The following is a 19,592-nucleotide window of genomic DNA, read 5'->3' as shown; positions in this document are numbered from 1 at the left end:
ATTAAGTGGAGCATTGCATATTGACGAAATACCACATTCAATTATTTAGTTCTCTCTCGGTTATGTACCCAACAATATTAAATGTTGTTAAACATGGCAAGAGGTGAAGCATATATAAACTAGCTATTTGGGCAAGTTTAAATGAGGCCAAAAACAAAAAACAACAATTCCGGAAAATCCTCATATGCAAATTTTAGAGTTGGTACTGTTCTGCCCTAAACCATATTATAGAGTTGTTAAACATGCAAAGTAATGCCACCAAGTTAAACTAGGCATTTTCCTACCCCATTTACATATAAAGTTTATTTAAAATGGAGCTACGGTTATTTAGTTATGAAATAAATCATTTTAACATGGCATTATGTAAAATAAACACAAACATCATTTCAAACATATCAAACATGGATGAAAGTGGGATATTATGAAACTAGACAAAATTCTAAGCATTTTACATATATAAAACATTTTGAACCGATGCATGGTTGTGGAGTTATTAAATGCATGAACTCTAGGGACTTTTTTGTAAAACGGTGTTCTCTGGATAAAAACTAAATTCGCAACAGAGGAAGAAAACATGTATTCGGCAGAATCTGGCTAATGGACCAAACAACCAGGCATTGGGGCAGCTCACCCATGGGCTGAGGCCCGGTCGATGGAGGAGGCGGCTTGGCGGGAGGGCGCACAGCTGGGCCGGCTGGAATGGCTGGGCCGGGCCTTCCAGCGCTGCACGGCCCACGAGTCCAAGGTGTCGTCGCCCTCGTGCTTGTGCATGATGCAGAGAATGGAGGTGCCAGAGTGGAGGTCGAGACGGCGGTGCGGGACTCTGGCAAGGGATGGAGGAGATCCAGCGGCACAGGACAGGGCAGATCCGGGCCTAGGGACCCCGGATCCGGCTGGATGACGGCGCCAACGGGACCAGCGACAATTGACAGCGGCGGCTCAGCTTCCTGGACACGGAGAGAGAGAGAAAGAGAGAGAGGTTACAGGAAAGAGGCGGGAGCAGGGAGAACATCCAGGGGAAACGGTGGCGGGACCTGGTTGCGGGTCTGGTGGAGCTCCGGTGGCACTAGCCGGCGCGAGACAGCGCAAGGTAGGCAGAGGCGCGGAGGAGCTCGGGGCGGGGAGCTACTGTTGCGGGCGACGGCGGCTCAGGACAGGCAAATGAGCGGTGCTGCCAGTGGGCGAGCGGGCGCACGGCTCGGGCCTGGATCGGCCCGGCACGGGCTGTCGATGGGCTTCTGCAGGCCCGCGGCGGCGGGGCACGCGCTGGTGAGGTGGGGCGGGTGACGTGGATGCATTGAAGTGGTGGAGGGCGGCGCTCAGGTAGCGGCTGACCAATCAGGGCGTGCCAAGTGGCGATGGAGGGGTGGCTGGCATCGGATTCAGAGGGGAAGGTGGCTGGCGGTGCGGGTTTCGAGGCAGATGTGGCTGGGAGGTTAGGAGACTGGGGGTAGGCTAGGGTTTTGAAAATGGAAGGGAGGATGATTATTTATAGCAAGAGGGGGCTAGGGGAGGTGGTTTAGCTCCGTTTCGGAGCCGTTCGATCACCATCGGACGGTCCGCAGCGGAGGGGGTTAAATAGATGGGCTAGGAGGGCTGTGTAGAGGGGTTGGGCTGAGATGAGAGAAGAGAAGAGAAAAGAGGCCCGACAACTATTTTCGGAGACAGAAAACGTCCGACGTTAGAACGGCAGCGGTGCCGTTGTATGTTTAACGGCTGGGCTATCAAACGAGCTCCGAATGCGACGAAACTTGACAGGTGGTCTATCTACACTATGATAAGAACGCATGCCAACTTTCATCCCATTCCGAGAACATTTTGTGGCCACTCATAAAATAATATTTCGGACGTGTCATGGGCACGTGCAAGTGTGCCTGGGCTCAGAACGGACAAAAGAGAGAACTAGTGTTACCCGAACGGGTGAAAGTTTTGAAAACATGATGATGCAATGCACATGATGACATGGCAAGATGCAACATGCAAGAAAAGACAAGGCAACAACATCAAATAACTGGAAGACTCCTGGCGTATCAGTCTCGAGGCGTCACACCAAACTAGTGATAAACAAGAAACTAAAAGATTCAATTACAAGATCTAAATATATACCTTCAAGCACTCACCTCCCCGGTAACTACGCCAGAAAAGAGCTTGATGTCTACTACGCAACTTTATTCTTGTAGACTCATGTTGGGCCTCCAAGCGCAGAGTTTTGTAGGATAGTAGAAATTTTGCCTCAAGTGGATGGCCTAAGGTTTATCGATCCGTGGGAGGTGTAGGATGAAGATGGTCTTTGTCGGTGTCAAAACCGGCGGATCTCGGGTAGGGGGTCCTGAATTGTGCGTCTAAGGCGGATGGTAACAGGGGGCAGGGGACACGATGTTTTACCCAGGTTCGGGCCCTCTTGATGGAGGTAATACCCTACGTCCTGCTTGATTGTTCTTGATGATATGAGTATTACAAGAGTTGATCTACCACGAGATCGTAGAGGCTAAACCGTAGAAGCTAGCCTATGGTATAATTGTCTGTTGTCCTATGGACTAAACCCTCCGGTTTATATAGACACCGGAGGGGGCTAGGGTTACACAGAGTCGGTTACAAGGGAGGAGATCTACATATCCGTATTGCCTAGCTTGCCTTCCACGCCAAGGAGAGTCCCATCCGGACATGGGACGAAGTCTTCAATCTTGTATCTTCATAGTCCAATAGTCCGACCAAATGATGTAGTCCGGCTATCCGGAGACCCCCTAATACAGGACTCCCTCGGTAGCCCCTGAACCAGGCTTCAATGACGATGAGTCCGGTGCGCAGTATTGTCTTCGGCATTGCAAGGCGGGTTCCTCCTCCGAATACTCCATAGAAGATTTTGAACACCAGAATAGTTTCTACCTCTGCAAAACAAGTTCCACATACTACTGTAGAGAGAATAATAATTCCACAAATCCAATCTGCTGACACGTTTGACAGCATGACCTCACGTCATGGCCCGGTCATTATCCAATCTGCTGACCCATTTAATGCGGGGCAGTTTTCTTGACACGTTTGTCAAAGCAGAGATCGTGTCCCCCTTATTATGGGATTCTCATCAATACGGACGTGGGTAACTCAACCGCGCCATCAATTACGGTGCCTGGGGAATAAGCGATTTTACCAGGCAAGTGGGGAGGCACATCGCCTCCTCCGCCCTTATAAAGGGACAAAGATTCACTCTTTTCACCCACACCTTCTTCCTCCTTGCTTACCCATTCTCGCACACTCGAGCTCCAGAACCTAAGTTCGTGTCTTTCTTCTCAAACCACTCCAAGCATGTACAGAGCGGGAGGCAAGTGGATGGTCTCCTCTGTCACGGAGGAGAACATCACAAAGTTATGGGAAGCCGGATATCTGGCTGCGGATATCGCGCACCGGCTGCCAGATGCAGGGCAGATCATCCCTACGCCCGAACCCCATGAGAGGGTAGTTTTTCTTACCCACTTCGACCGCGGACTGGGATTTCCTCTCCACCCGTTTGTCCGCGGGCTCATGTTCTACTACGGGCTGGATTTTCATGATCTTCCCCCCAATTTCATCCTCAACATCTCAGCGTTTATCATCGTGTGCGAGGCCTTCCTCCGCATTAGGCCCCATTTCGGCCTGTGGCTGAAGACCTTCAATGTCAAACCAAAGGTGGTGGTTGGCCAGCAAGCAGAGTGCAGAGGCACCATGGTGGGCAAAATGCCTAACGTTACCTGGCTCGAGGGCTCCTACGTGGAGACCATAAAGGGGTGGCAATTGGGGTGGTTCTACATCACCGAGCCGCACGACACCAACTGGGTGGCGGCCCCCGAATTTCGTTCCGGAATCCCCACGTGACTCACTTCCTGGAAAGAGAAGGGCCTATCCTGGGGTTCTTCGATAGAGCTGACCGGACTCCAGACCTGCATCAGGGACATGATGAGCAAGAAAATCAAGCTCGTCAACGTGCTCCAGGTCATGCTCTTCCGCCGGATTCTCCCGTGTCAACGACAGGCATTCAATTTGTGGGAGTTCGACCCGGCCAAGCACCAGACGCTGAGAGAGCTCTATGACACGATGCACAAGGACGTCTGGAGGGTGATGTTCAAGGGCGCCGAGGTACTCCTTCCCTCACCGAGGACCGCGGACTCAGTGCAAAGTGCCATGCCAATCCGGTAAGTTTTTGTATCTCACAGGGTATTTATTTGCCCCAGTTAAATCATACGCGGGATCTAAGCTTCCATGTCATTAACAGGAATGGATAAAGACAGCGGAGCAGCAAGATTGCCAAGCCCCCCTGCCTAAAGATCCTGCAGATGCTCACCTAACGGAGATGCTGGCTCTGGCGCCTTACGAGGTGCCGGGGAAGAAGACCAAGAAGAAGGCCACATGGACCCGAAAGGGTCTCCGGTGCAAGGTTGTATCGGACTCATCGTCTGATGACTCTGACGCGCACTCCTCCCATGAAAACGAGGAGGAGGAGGAAAGTTCTCCCCCCACCCAGGGGGGACAAGAAAAGGAAGGCCGACCCAACCGGGGAGGCCGAAGGGTCCAAGAAGGGAAGGACCCTCCCTCCGGACTGCTCCACGACGGCCGCCTATAGTGGCGATGAGTGGCTACCCACGGTCAAGCCCTTGGCGAAGTCGTAAGTATCCGGACACCATAGTGATTCATGATATGTTTTATTGCACTGCTTTTCCTCATGCCGAACATGATTATGCAGTCCGTCCCGATCTCATCTCGACATATCTTTGTCGGGCGGTTCATTGGACTCGTCAGATATGAACAACGGTTCTCTTTTGACCGCCTCCACCCCTTGCCCTACGTACAATGCCGAGGTGTTGTCTCGAAAGGCACCGAGCCGAGGGGAGGTAGTCCTGGAGGTGCCTTGAGGCGACCTTCCGGACCCTAGGCGCAAAGGGATCAAGACTCCATGGGCTCCAAGTTCGGCCCCCAGCCGAATACTGCTCTGAAACCTTCGGTGGTTCCGGACTCCGGCATGCGATCCCCCATTAAGTGGGGCAAGCCGCATGTGCTGGTGTCCTCTGTCCATCCAGAGGCACGGAACAACTTGCTAGAAGCGCTTCGCGGCGCTTACATCGACGAAGAGCACCGCACTATCATGAGTGCCGTGATCGACAAAGTTTAGTCCGCCAAAAACGGACTGACCGAAGCTTGCGCCAGCCTCCTAACAGGCTTTGAGGTAAGCAATCAAAATATAAGAAAATATTACCGCATAGAGAGTGGCCCCTGATGCTCTGTTTGGCGTTCGCGAAGAAAGGCCGAATAGAGGATCAAATGATGACCCAGGAGTCTAATCAGAATATGTCTATGTGTATGTGCAGGCTTCACTGCTGGCCACTGCCGCACGTACTACGGAGGTCTCTGCATTGAAGCAGGACCTGGAGCGGTCTGAGAACGAGCTCGACCTTACCAAAAGGCAGCTCGAGGAGAGAAAAGGTAAGCAATACCTTGTCTATATATTTAAAAAGAAGTTCGAGTGTGAAGTAATAGGATCATCATGAATTTGCCAGGGGCCATGACCGAGGTGGCGACCTTGAAGAAGGTGCTGTCCGAGGTCGAAGACAAAGCGGCCAAGGAGCGCCTTGAGCGGGAAAAGCAAGAATCCCGGATAGGCGAGGTGCAGCAAGAGCTCGAGGCTGTCGCCAAAAAACACAAGTCCTTGGAGCTTGACTCTAAGATGCGAGAGTCCGAGCTTGCGAAGGCGCTCGAAAGCGCACGCAGCGCCAAGGCTGAAGCCCACAAGGCCCTCTAGGAGATGGATGCGGAGAAGAAGATAGCAGCGGGTGAGGCATTCATTATGCAAAGCAAGCATGTGAAGGAAACTTTCCTTTTACTTACCCGAGTTCGGAGCTCTCTAGGAGCGTTCGCAGATCTTCCCCGCAGTGTGCTGGATGCCGCAGAATTTTACCGAGCTGGGGAGGGGAGCTCTACGGAAAAGTTGTTCTGGTCTTAGTATACTGGGACCGAACACCCAATGCCCTTGAGCGACCAGCTGAAGCAATTGGTCGAGCTTCACAAGGCATCCGAACATACCATGAAGGGTCTTATAGTCCGGATATGGCCTGGCGAGCCCCTGCCCGGCAGCTACTTCGGTCTGGTGAGGCGGCTTGTGGATGCCTGCCCACGGCTCGAAGTCATAAAGAGGTCCATCTGCATTGAGGGTGCACGCCGGGCTTTTGCCCGGGCGAAGGTGCACTGGGCGAAGTTGGACGCCGTGAAGCTAGTGAAGGAGGGGCCGCCGGAGGGCAAGGAGCATCGCTGCCCCGAAATATATTATGAGAGTGTCCTGAAGGGTTCCCGCCTTGCGGCACATGAATGTGCCAGGGATGTAATTTTTGAATGATCATGCTCATGTGATCCTGTAATGTGAAACAAGTTCATCTGCGCTATGCAACACTTTTTTAATTTAAAATATTACCTTCTGTGCGGCCATTTATAACATCTGAGAGTTGGCCAGTCGTCAGCTTCTGCCCCCATGTAACTAGTACTAGGGTGTTAGGGATAAACCTGAGCACTCTTTACCCCAATTTTGGGTCCTTCAAGGGAGGTGTTCAGCGCAACGCACCAGGCAATCAGACTATAAGGCTTTATCACTCTCACTTAGCCATAGAAGTCTACAATTTTAAATTTTGGCGAAGCCCCTAGTATTCGTAAGGCCGAATTTGGGGCACTATACACGCCTAAGCCGGGCAAGGCCGAATCCTCGCCCGAAGTGGAAAAAGTCTTTAAGGACTTGAGACCTCTCGAATAGCGACTAGTCTCTCGCCTTATCATGACAATCAGTTTTTGGCTTTCCCTACTGAGGTGCTCGTCCGAAAGAACCGGGACACAATCGCAGTAGTTCTCCCACCGCTACCTTAGCCGATATAGCGGAATGTAAGGTACCCAAGCATGGGAGCCGGTCAAACCCAACTATTGACCCAAGACATGATTCAGAGCTGATGCATATAATGCTATAAGTTCGGGGTGCCACACCGTCGAAAGTATTCGGACTTCTCGTGCCGTATTATGGGGTAAACGAAAGCCCCTGGCGTACTGACCGTACCCGAATGTACGGGTGCGTATTGTCGTAAATGGACATATAAGAAAAAAGGGGATGAATAATGTAATAATAGACTAATGCTAGGCATTGTTATTTAAATAATACGTCAAAGCGTACTGGTACAAGTAGTGCAATAAGTAGAAAGTAGGACTATTCGAAATATCCTATCCAAGGGCAAGCTGCGTATGGATAGTAGAAAGCCAGTATATCAATTATTATTAGAGACCACCTGGGGGTTCCCGTGTACATCTTAGCTTCTTGCCGCCTTGGTTGTTTCTTCCCGTAATGTGTCCGGCAATCGTACTGCCGGAAAGGGCTTCCAGAGAGTTAGGTCCTGAAAGAGAAAAAAATGATAAAGGTATACAGCCCCTAGGGCGGTTAAGCCGCATTGCAGGACGTGCCCTGATTGTGCCCCCGCCTATGTCCATGGTATTTTCAGTGCGTAATTATGTACGTGCGGGACGGATTTCGTTGCTTGACCAGGACTGGGACGGGGGCAGAATTGCTAGGCGAGCTCTGCAAGTGCCAGGCGATCCTATTGGAGCTTACTCCGGACTCGCTTGGAGGCTGCTTTGTGCTTCTGCTGTGAGGGCCGCAGTGTGCTCCTCCGTGCGGAGCGAGTGTTCTGTGTTTCCGTTCACTGTTATGACCCCCCTAGGTCCTGGCATCTTGAGCTTGAGGTATGCGTAATGCAATACTGCATTGAATTTTGCAAAAGCGGTTCGCCCGAGTAGTGCGTGATAGCCACTTCGAAATGGGACGATATCGAAGATTAACTCCTCGCTTCGGAAGTTGTCCGATGATTCAAAGACCACTTCTAGTGTGATTGAGCCCGTGCAATGGGCCTCTACACCTGGGGTGACACCCTTAAAGGTGGTTTTGGTGGGTTTGATCCTCGAGGGATTGATACCCATTTTTCGCATTGTATCATGATAGAGAAGGTTCAGGATGCTGCCGCCGTCCATAAGGACTCGAGTGAGGTGAAATCCGTCGATGATGGGGTCTAGGACCAGTGCGGCGGATCCGCCATGATGGATACTAGTGGGGTGGTCCCTGTGATCAAATATGATCGGACAAGCGGACCATGGGTTGAACTTTGGGGCGACGGGCTCCATCACATAGATGTCCCGTACTGCACGCTTCCACTCCCTCTTGGGAATGTGCGTCGCGTATATCATGTTCGCCATCTTCACTTGTGGGGGGAACCCCTTCTGTCCTCCCCTGTTCGACGGCCGGGGCTCCTCCTCGTCATCACTATGCGGCCTCTTGTCCTTGCTTTCAACATTTAACTTCCCAGCCTGCTTGAACACCCAGCATTCTTTGTTGGTGTGATTGGCTGGCTTGTCGGGGGTGCCGTGGATTTGACACGAGCGATCCAGTATGCGATCCAAACTAGATGGAGCCGAAGTACTTCTTTTAAATGGCTTTTTCCGCTGACCGGATCTAGAGCCTCTGAATCCGGCATTGATTTTCGTATCATCGGTGTTATCGCCGTTGTTGCGGCGCTTTGGTCTGTTATGGCGTGGTCTTCCGTTGGCATCTTTGGTATCTGAAGTGCCCGGATTCCTTGATGTGTTGTTGTTGCGAGCCAGCCAGCTATCCTCGCCCGCGCAAAAGCGGGTAATGACTGTCGTGAGGGCTGCCATAGACTTCGGCTTATCCTGGCCAAGGTGGCGGGCAAGCCGCTCATCGCGGATGTTATGCTTGAATGCCGCTAGGGCCTCTGCATCCGGACAGTTGACAATTTGGTTTGTCTTGGTCAGGAACCGTGTCCAGAATTTCCTGGCCGATTCCCCTGGCTGCTGAGTTATATGGCTCAAGTCATCAGCATCCGGTGGTCGCACATAAGTGCCCTGGAAGTTGTCAAGGAATGCGTCTTCCAAATCCTCCCAACTACGGACGGAGTCTGCTGGCAAGCTATTCAGCCAATGCCGAGCTGGTCCTTTGAGTTTTAGTGGGAGGTACATGATGACATGTAGATCGTCACCACGAGCCATGTGGATGTGAAGGAGGAAATCCTCGATCCATACAGCAGGATTGGTTGTACCATCATACAATTCGATATTTACGGTTTAAAACCCTCCAGGAATTCGTGATCCATAACTTCATCAGTGAAGCATAGGGGGTGTGCGGCGCCTCTGTGCCGGGCTATATCACGACACAGTTCATGTGAGTCTTGTCTGCTGTATTTGGCCCGGTCGGATTTACCTTTGGTGTATCCGGCGTGATGATCATCGTCCCGTGTTGGCGCGCGCGCCCGTGACCCGTATATTGACCTTGCAAGTTTTTCCCTGCTGTCCAATACGTCTCGCAGGTCCCGTGTGTTGCCCCGGGCCTTGATATTTTTGATTGAGTTGCGGTGGGGTGCAGGCTGAACTTCAGGCTGAAACACCTTTCTGGCTTGGCCACGCGGTGGCCGGTCAGCTGCATCATACACTGGTGATGGAGGTTTCAATGTTTCCTCCTCTAGGTGAGGTAGCAACCTGCGTTTTGGGTAACTCTTGGAGGGGTGCTCGAGTTCGTATTCCTTGGCCGCCGCAAGGACATTGGTCCATCTGTCTGCTAGCAAGGCTTGATCAGCTTGAAGCTGTTGTTGCTTTTTCTTCAGGCTATTTGTTGTGGCCATAAGCCGGCGCTTGAAGCACTCCTGCTCGACGGGATCCTCGGGCACGATAAATTATTCGTCGCCGAGGCTCACCTCGTCTTCGGAGAGAGGCATATAATTGTCCTCCTCCGGTCCTCCATCTGCCGCCTGCTCTGGAGGACTAGCTTATTCATCCTCCGACTCTACATCGTGCTGGAGGGGATTGTGGTTGTCTTCAGCACTATCTGGAGTGTTATTATCTCCTGTGCCGGTATCAATACTTTTGCTGTGGCGGGACTTAGAGCGGCGCCGCTGACGTTGATGCTTGGGTTGCTTCTTGGAGGGGTCATCCTCCGCTGTCTCGTCGCCATTGCCTTCTTTGGGGGTGTCCACCATGTATATATCATATGATGAGGTGGCAGTCCAGCGCCCTATGGGCGGTGGTTCCTGTTCGTCTCCTGCACCGTCGTCCATACCGTCGATGTCTTCGGAGTCGAAGTCGAGCATGTCGGTTAAATCGTCGACAGTGGCTACTAAGTGGGTGGTGGGTGGGCAGAGAATTTCTTCGTCATCCGCATCCCATTCTAGCCGGGCATAGTTCGGCCAAGGCTCCCCTGACAAGGAGAGAGACCTTAATGAATTTAGCACCTCACTGAAAGGCAAGTGCTGAAAGGTATCCGCGGAGGTGAACTCCATGATCGGCGCCCAGTCGGATTCGATGGGCACGGATGCAGGCGGCTCGGAGTCCATGGTCGGAGATGAATCCAGTGGTTCAGCGACATGACTCTCGTAAGGGGTGAAGTCAGTATCCGGCTCCATCGCCACTGAGAGTGCGGCCTCCATGGCGGGGTCTCTCCCTCCGTCCTTGGATGGCGCAATTTCCTCCGGATTGAAGGCGGGAGTAGTTGCAGATGCAATCTCCCGAACACTGTCTGACGGCAGAGTTACATCGTGCTCGTCGTGATTGTGCGGCGCACCTGACACGGGCTCGAATCCGTCCAATATCAAGTCTCCGCGAATAATGGTAGTGTAGTTTAAGTTTCCGAATCTGACCTGATGGCCAGGGGCGTAGCTCTCGATCTGCTCCAGATGGCGAAACGAATTGGCCCGCAGTGTGAAGCCGCCGAATACAAAGATCTTTCCGGGGAGGAAAACCTCACCCTGGACCGCATCACTATCGATGATCGAAAGAGCCATCAAGCCTCACGGTGACAACACAGTGGAACTCTCAAACAACCATGCAACCCAATACAAGAAATCTCTTGTGTCCCGAACACACCCAATACAATGGCAAATTGTATAGGTGCACTAGTTCGGCAAGTAGATGGTGATGAAAGTGTAATATTGATGGTAGAAATATATTTTTATAATATGAATAAATAAAAACAGCAAGGAAGCAAAGAGTAAACCGGCACAAAAATGGTATTGCAATGCTTGAAAATGAGGCCTAGGGTCCGTACTTTCACTAGTGCAACCTCTCAACGATGATAATATAATTGGATCATATAACCATCCCTCAAAGTGCGATGAAGAATCACTCCAAAGTTCTTATCTAGCGGAGAACATAAGAAGAAATCATTTGTAGGGAACGCAACCATCTCGAAGCTATTCTTTCCAATCGATCAATCCAAGAGTTTGTACTAAAATAACACCAAATAATTTCAGATTCATAATACTCAATCCAACACAAAGAACCTCAAAGAGTGCCCCAAGATTTCTACCCAAGAAACAAAGACAAGAATGTGCATCAACCCCTATGCGTAGATTACCGCAATGTCACCTCAGGAATCCGCGAGTTGAGTGCCAAAACATATATCAAGTGAATCAAAATAATACCGCATTGTCACCACGAGTATTCATTTGCAAGACATACATCAAGTGTTCTCATATCCATATAAGTATTTAATCCGACAAGAATGAAATCTCAAAGGGAAAACTCAATTCATCACAAGAAGATAGAGAGGGGAAAACACCATATGATCCAACTATATTAACAAAACCAGCGATACATCAAGATCGTGTCATCTCAAGAACACGAGAGAGAGAGAGAGAGATTAAACACATTGCTACTGGTACAAACCCTCAGCCCCGAGGCTGGACTACTCCCTCCTCATCGTGGTGGCCGCTGGGATGATGAAGATGGCCATCGGTGATGATTTCTCGCTCCGGCGGAGTGTCGGAACGGGGTCTAGATTGGTTTTCGGTGGCTACAGAGGCTTGTGGTGGCGGAACTTCTGTTCTAGGTTCACCCCGAGGGTTTTCAGAATATTTGGGATTTTATAGGGTAAAGAGGGGGTGCGGGAGGTCACAGAGGTGGGCACAACCCACCTGGGCGCGCCTGGTCCCCAAAGTGCGCCTTGGTGGGTTGTGCCCCCCTCGGGGCACCCTCAGGTGCCACTTTGGCCCATTGGGAGTCTTCTAATCAATAAAAAACCACAAAAAGTTTCACGATGTTTGGACTCCATTTGATATTGATTTCTTACTATGTAAAAAACAAGCAAAAAATAGCAACTGGCACAAGGCACTGGGTCAATAGATTAGTCCCAAAAAATGATATAAAGTTGCTATAAAATGATTGTAAAACATCCAAGAATGATAATAAAACAGCATGAATACTTTGTAAATTAAAGATACATTGGAGACGTATCACCCACCGTAGTGGGAGGCTGACTTGTGGGCATACTAAGTTGACGTAGACGGAGGGCTTTGCCAACTTAGTCAATATGAACGATTCTAGCTCCAGTGATCGTATGATGTCAATCCAACGATCGTAGTGCTTCTTCAACCTCTGGCCTTCTTGCTCCAGTCGCCCAAACCAGCGCTGGTCATGCTGCCTGCTCCTGCCTCCCGTGGTCGGCTCTGCTGCCGCGCAGGCCTGACCGCCCCACCCTACTCCAATCTCTGGCCAGGCCATCCCTCTACTCACCCACAACCACTGTTATTCTACGGCGACGGTAGCTTCACACCGTAGTCGAACCAGTCAACCCTCGTACTCCTCTCCGCATGGGCATCCACTGTTGCGTCTTCCCTGGCTCTGCGCCATCCCCTTCCTTGGCATCGCCGTCGTCCACCACCTTGGTTCTCTCGGCGCGGCGTGGTCAATGTGGTTAAGGAACAACTTCCATTAGAAGAGTACTGTACATGGAGAGGCTGACAGCTGGGTCCACGGCCTCAGCAAGGAAGTGCCTCCTTATTATGCGCAAAATAATGATTCCTCCACCTGACAATAGGGACCCGCCGGACGGGCCACCGTCTTTCGTGAAAAAAACATTTCCCCCTGACTGCTAGGACCCACCAGCTACATCCTCGCACGCAAGGAAGTGCGTTCATATTACGGGCAAAAAAATATGATTCTCCCCTTGACAGCTGGGACCCACCAGCTATATCTTCGCATGCAAGGAAGTGCCTCCTTACCTCCCTGACAGCTGGGACCCACCCGATCGACCTGTTCGTAGGCTTGTCTGTCTGGTCGCGAAGGTGTACGTACATACTGGTCGATCGGTCTGTCTGCAGGCTGCAACGATGAACCGTGGCCGAGTAAGGAAGGGCACATGTCATAGTAGAGGCGCGGGCGTAGCATGTCACACGGTCCCATCAATATCGTGTACACGTACGTACAGCCAGGGTGCAAGAAAGTAAATACGACCACGTACGTACATATGGGGGGGGTCCCGAACAACTTCTCACGCATACAGAAGGCCAGGGCTCATGTACATGGAGAGGCAGCAGAGAGCAGCGACGGTGTCCTATTCATCGGCAGCCAACCGGCTGGGTCGAAACGGAGAAACTGCATCATGTTCATCGGGAGGCAATGGAATGCGTCATGTTCATCAGGAGCCAACCAGCTTGGACAGAACAGCAGAAACAAGGCCTAGCGTACCGCAGAACGGAGGAAACGACATTGTGTTCCACCACCTACGGTCGAAACGGGATCCTGTTCACCGGGAGGGGTCTGGCATACTGCAAAACAGAGGAAATAAACTGTAACACCCCGGATACAACTTTCCATATTTGTCTTCGTCTTGCATTTTGTTCATGTCATGCATCTCATATCATGTCATCATGTGCATCACATTTGCATTCTTGTTCGTCTCATGCATCCGAGCATATTCCCCGTTGTCCGTTTCGCAATCTGATACTCCCACTTGCACCGGCACACCCCTCTAGTCTCCTTTTGTGAGCGGGTGTTAGACGTTCTCGGAATGGACCGAGATTTGCCAAGTGGCCTTGGTACACCACCGGTAGACCACCTGTCAAATTTCGTTCCATTTGGAGGCCGTTTGATGCCCAATGGTTAATCGGGTAACCGCAAAGGCCTCTTGTGTGTTGCAGCCCAACACACCTTCAAAACGGCCCGATAACCCATCTAAACCATCTCCATGTCCACCGTCATCGGATCACGATCGTGTCGGCGAAAACTACACCTCATTTGGACACTCCAAACTCCCTCTACCTATATAAACGTCTTCCCCATCCAAAATCGTAGTCCAAACCCTAGCTATCTTCATCCTCGCGCCACCGGACACGTCCAACCCTGGCTGGACATGTCCACCGGCCACGTCGCTCCGGCCAACCAGAAGCCTCCACATCACCCCGCCGCCGCTCCTCTCCATTTGCATCGCGCCATGTCACCGCCGCCAGCGCCCCAGTTCGTCGTGCCACCCGGGGCCCTGATCCAGCCCGCCCCATGCCGAACCGGGCCACGCCGGGCCCTCCATCCGCCGCCGCTCGCCTGAGCCGTAGCCCGTGCGCCGCCGCCCGCACGCTGCGCTCCGACCACTGCCGCCTCGCAGTTCGACATCGGCCGCCGCCGCCATTCGCCTTCGCCCGCCGGCGACCCGCACCACCGCGAGCCGCCGCCTCCGCCCGCTCCGCCCTGCCGCCATCACCAGTCACCGCCCCGCGCCGGTGACCTCGCGCCTCTGCCTGCCGCCACCTAGCGCCGCCCTCGCCGGATCACCACCGGCCACCTCCCTGCCCGGTGCCCGCCTCGCCACCGCCGTTCTTCGCCGGAGGCGTCGCTTCCCCGCACCCGCCGCCTGGATCCGGCCTCCCCCTCATCGCCGGCCTCCGCCTGAGCTCCCGCTGGCCTCGAGCTCTCCGAAGTTCTTCTCCGGTCGGATCCATAGAAGATGGATGAGATCCACCCATCCCCGCGTCCAAACACCTCGCTGTGTCCCAGATCTCCTCGTCCCGCACGCCCTCGTCCCGTTGACTTTCCGGAGTGGTATAATTTCTACCAAGTCCTGAAATCCTTATTTTTTCATGCATACTTCTTCATGTCAAATCTCTTTGATCGTAGCTCCGTTTCATTCATATGATATATCAAAATGTTCATTGTGAGGTGCTCTTCATTTCATTCCATTGTGGCATGCTTGTTTGAGTTCATCTTGATGTCCTAATCATTGATGCAAGAGTGCTATAATATGTTTACTGCTGCTGCTTATCAGTTTATAGTGCTTTGTCATTTTTGTTGCATTTGATGTGTCCATCATATGTGAATGAGGTCTACATGAGTTTTGAACTACATCATGCCATATTTATAGAGGTGCTTGCCTTGTATTTTTGTGATCAATTTGGTGACTATCACAAGCATGCAAAGTAGCGTTCGTGATGTTGTTGTTTTCAGGGACTTAGGATTTTGTTAAGTCTTGTGCCTGCTGTTATTTTGATGCCATGTAAACTTGATGCTACAATGAGATCCATGCTTGTTTTGAGTATCTTCATTAAGAGTGTTTTGAACTTATGGTTATTCTCTATCCATCTATGCCCCTATTTGCAATTATGGAGTGCCTTAGCATGTCTTAATAGTGCTCTAGTTTTACTATAAATGTTCCTGGTAGATTGTTTACATGTTAATCAATTTTTCCATGGTTGTTGCTAGTGATCCAAGCATCCTATGAATTTCATATTGCCATGGTTAGCTTCATGAACATGTCTTCTTGCTGTTAGTATGCTTGTTTTGTCATGCAAGGCTTTGTGATGAGTGATTCGAGCTCGCAAAGTTTCCTTCATAATTCTTTTTATGCCATGCTCAGTTTTCTGCTAAGTCTGAAACTGTTAATAAAACTTATGTGCCTTTTTGTCTCATGATCAGTAAGGGACTTTTGTTCTATGCTTTTAGTATAATCATGCCAATTCCTTGGTTTGCTATGATAGGTTCCTGTAGCATGTTGTTTGCTTGCTCTAAACATGACTTCCTGATGTTATTTCTGGCATGTTAGTATTTTCACTAAGTCTGTGAAGCTGATATTTCTACACTTTTTCCATGCTTGTTTGAACCTGCTCTTGTGGATTTAGCCGTAGCTTAGTGTTCATGTTTTGTCAAGCACCTTGAGTACATAACTTCCATGTGCTTTGTTGCCATGTTGGAGTTCATTAGCTTAGTTTCTTGTTGCCTTCTAGATGGCATCATGCTATTAATCGCAGAATTGTGCCATTCTTGTTTTGCTTGCCATTTACAAACCGTGCCTCCGTTTCCGGTGATCTCTATATCGATTTCAACCAAAATCATCTCATCTTTCCAGCGGAACCCTTGGTTTGCTAATTTGATGCCTTGATCATTCTTTCTCCTCTAGAGCATGCATATGCATTGCATATCATGTCTTGCATATCATGCCATGTTTTGCATCATGTTGCTTGTGCATTGCACCATGATTGATTGTTGGTCCTTTGCTTGTGTTCTTGATTTTGGTAGAGCGGAGAGACGAGTACGTGATCGAGGAACCTGTTGAGTATGCTAATGAGGATCAAGCTTTCGACAACTCTCAGAACTTTGCAAGCAAGATGACCATACCCTCGAGATCACTTCTATCTTTGCTTGCTAGTTGTTCGCTCTATTGCTATGCCACGCTACCTACCACTTTCTATATCATGCCTCCCATATTGCCATGTCAAGCCTCTAACCCTCCTTTCCTAGCAAACCGTTGTTTGGCTATGTTACCGCTTTTGCTCAGCCCCTCTTATAGTGTTGTTAGTTGAAGGTGAAGATGAAGTTTGTTCCATGTTGGAACATGGATATTGTTGGGGTATCATTATTATCTCTTATTTACTTTAATTCATCTATATACTTGGTAAAGGGTGGAAGGCTCGGCCTTATGCCTGGTGTTTTGTTCCACTCTTGCCGCCCTAGTTTCTGTCATACCCGTGTTATGTTCCTTGATTTTGCGTTCCTTACGCGGTTGGGTGTTATGGGAACCCCTTGACAGTTTGCTTTGAATAAAACTCCTCTAGCAAGGCCCAACCTTGGTTTTACCATTTGCCACCCAAGCCTTTTTACCTTGGGTTCCGTGGACTCAAGGGTCATCTTTATTTTAAACTCCCGGGCCAATGCTCCTCAGAGTGTTGGTCCAAACAAGAGCCCCTTGAAGCGCCACCTCGGGGAAACTTGAGGGTTGGTTTTAATTGTACAGATTGCTTATCCGGTGTGCCCAGAGAACAAGATATGTGCAGCTCCTATCGGGATTTGTCGGCACATTCGGGCGGCTTTGCTGGTCTTGTTTTACCATTGTCGACATGTCTTCTAACCGGGATTCCGAGTCTGATCGGGTCTTCGTGGGAGAAGGAATATCCTTCGTTGACCGTGAGAGCCTGTGATGGGCTAAGTTGGGACACCCCTGCAGGGTTTGAACTTTTGAAATCCGTGCCCGTGGTTATGGGCAGATGGGAATTTTTTAATATCCGGTTGTAGAGAACTTGACACTTAACTTAATTAAAATGAATCAACCGCGTGTGTAGCCGTGATGGTCTCTTCTCGGCGGAGTCCGGGAGGTGAACACGGTATCGTGTTATGCTTGAGCGTAAGTAGCTTCAGGATCACTTCTTGATAACTTGTAGTCTCGCGACCGTGCGTTGCTTCTCTTCTCGCTCTCATTTGCGTATGTTAGCCACCATAGTTCTTAGTGCTTTGCTGCAGCTCCACCTCACTACCCCTTTCCTACCCTTAAGCTTAAATAGTTTTGATCTCATGGGTGTGAGATTGCTGAGTCCCCATAGCTCACAGATACTTCCAAACAGATGCCGGTGCCGATGATGCCAGTGCAGGGGACGCTTCCGAACTCAAGTGGGAGTTTGACGAGGATTCGGGCCATTACTATGTTTCTTTTACGGATGATCAGTAGAGGAGCCCAGTTGGGACGATCGGGGATCTAGCATTTGGGGTTGTCTTTCTTTATTTTGGTTCCATAGTCGGATCTTTGATTGTACCTTGGATGATGAATGGATTTATTTATGTATAGTGTGAAGTGGCGATTGTAAGCCAACTCTTTATCCCTTTCTTATTTAGTACATGGGATGTGTAAAGATTACACCTCTTGCAACATGCCTACCATGCGGCTATGCCTCTAAGTCGTGCCCCGACACGTGGGAGATATAGCCGCATTGTGGGTGTTACATAAACTTCTCTTCGACCACCTACAGTCAAAATGGGGTCCTGTTGATCGGGAGGGGTGTGGCGTGCCACAAAACGGAGGAAACGGACTTCTCTTCGACCTCCTACGGTCGAAACGGGGGTCCTGTTCATCGGGAGGGGTGTGGCGTACCGCAAAATGGGACTCCACGGGCTACTTTTCATCAACCATCTACTGCCTCGCTCCAGCCTCCACGGGCTACTGTTCATTCACTGTCGACCTCCTCCAGCCTCCACCTACGTCTGTTCATCCACAACATCTCCCTCCTGCCTCCACCAGCTACTGTTCATCCACGGGCTCCTGTTCATCTATCCTCCACTGGCTACTGTTCAACCAGCCCTCTCCAAGGGGTCCTGTTCAACCACCCCTCCATGGGCTACTATTCATCCATCCCTCCATCGGCTACTGTTCAACCAGCCCTCCACCGGCTGCTGGTCATCCAGCCCTCCACTGGGTCCTGTTCATCCACCCCGAACCGGCTCGATCGGGGTCCTGTTCATCCAACAGCAATGGCCTCTACTACCATGGGGTCCTGTTCATCCAACCCCCACTGGGAACTATTCATCCAACCCCCAACAACACTCACTATTCATCAAGAGATAGCAAGTTCGATCGGCTCCAGTTAGTAGCAGTAGCAAAGGAATCGCTCGACCGGGTTCAATTAACAGCCAGATTGATCGAGCGCTCGGGTTCAGTAATGCGTAGCCTATAGTGCAATCTCTCGGGTTCAGTAGGCGAATGCCTCGCTCGGGTTCAGTTAGAGCCCAACGCCTCGCACCCACGCGCTTACGTGTACGAGAGAAATGCGCAATCCCTCCGTGCATCGCTCGGCCCTGACCACCCACAGTAACTGGGAACTCCCCGATATTTTCCTCGCCCTCGCTTCTACCACGTTTTTTTTTCTATCATGGATGGCCCAAAGAATGTCACACATCTGCGTCTCCGGCCCGCCCAGGACGAAAAGCCCATTTTCTATCATGATTTTTTGTCATAGAAGTAGGAGCCCACCACATCTATGATGATACCGGGTTTTGTCACAATTATCATCATAGAAGTATCATAAGCATGACAGAAAAAATTCGTTCGGCCCAAAATGTCACGGATGTGTTTTTTTTGTAGAGCTCGTCCTTGTCCCTCTTCCTCTTGGACAATACTTCTTTGCTTGAACCGCACACTAGGCTCTCGCTCTTCATCCAACCCTTGTAGATATTGAAACAAAGGTAGGCATCCATTGCAGCATAGTGGATATGGTCTTTATCTATTAAATTCCACTCCCATGCAAGATGAAACTTGTGGTGAGGTTTTGTCACTTTGTCGTACGAAGGATCAACCATGGCTCCTACCAGGGTCAGCATTGAAGGCTCACGGGATCACACCAGCCTATTCTTCTGGAGGTCGAAGGGCTGGCCTACGACGAGGCCTATCCGACCCAAGACTTCCTCGTCGTTATGAAAGTGTACAATAACGAATTTGACTCGGTCGTCCACGAGGAAGTTCTTAAAATCCTCGCACTTAACGTCAGCATGGCATATGTGGTAGACCA

Source organism: Triticum dicoccoides, chromosome 4A (assembly GCF_002162155.2).
Source record: "Triticum dicoccoides isolate Atlit2015 ecotype Zavitan chromosome 4A, WEW_v2.0, whole genome shotgun sequence".
In the NCBI taxonomy this organism is placed as follows: Eukaryota; Viridiplantae; Streptophyta; class Magnoliopsida; order Poales; family Poaceae; genus Triticum; species Triticum dicoccoides.
This window is presented reverse-complemented; position numbering follows the sequence as displayed.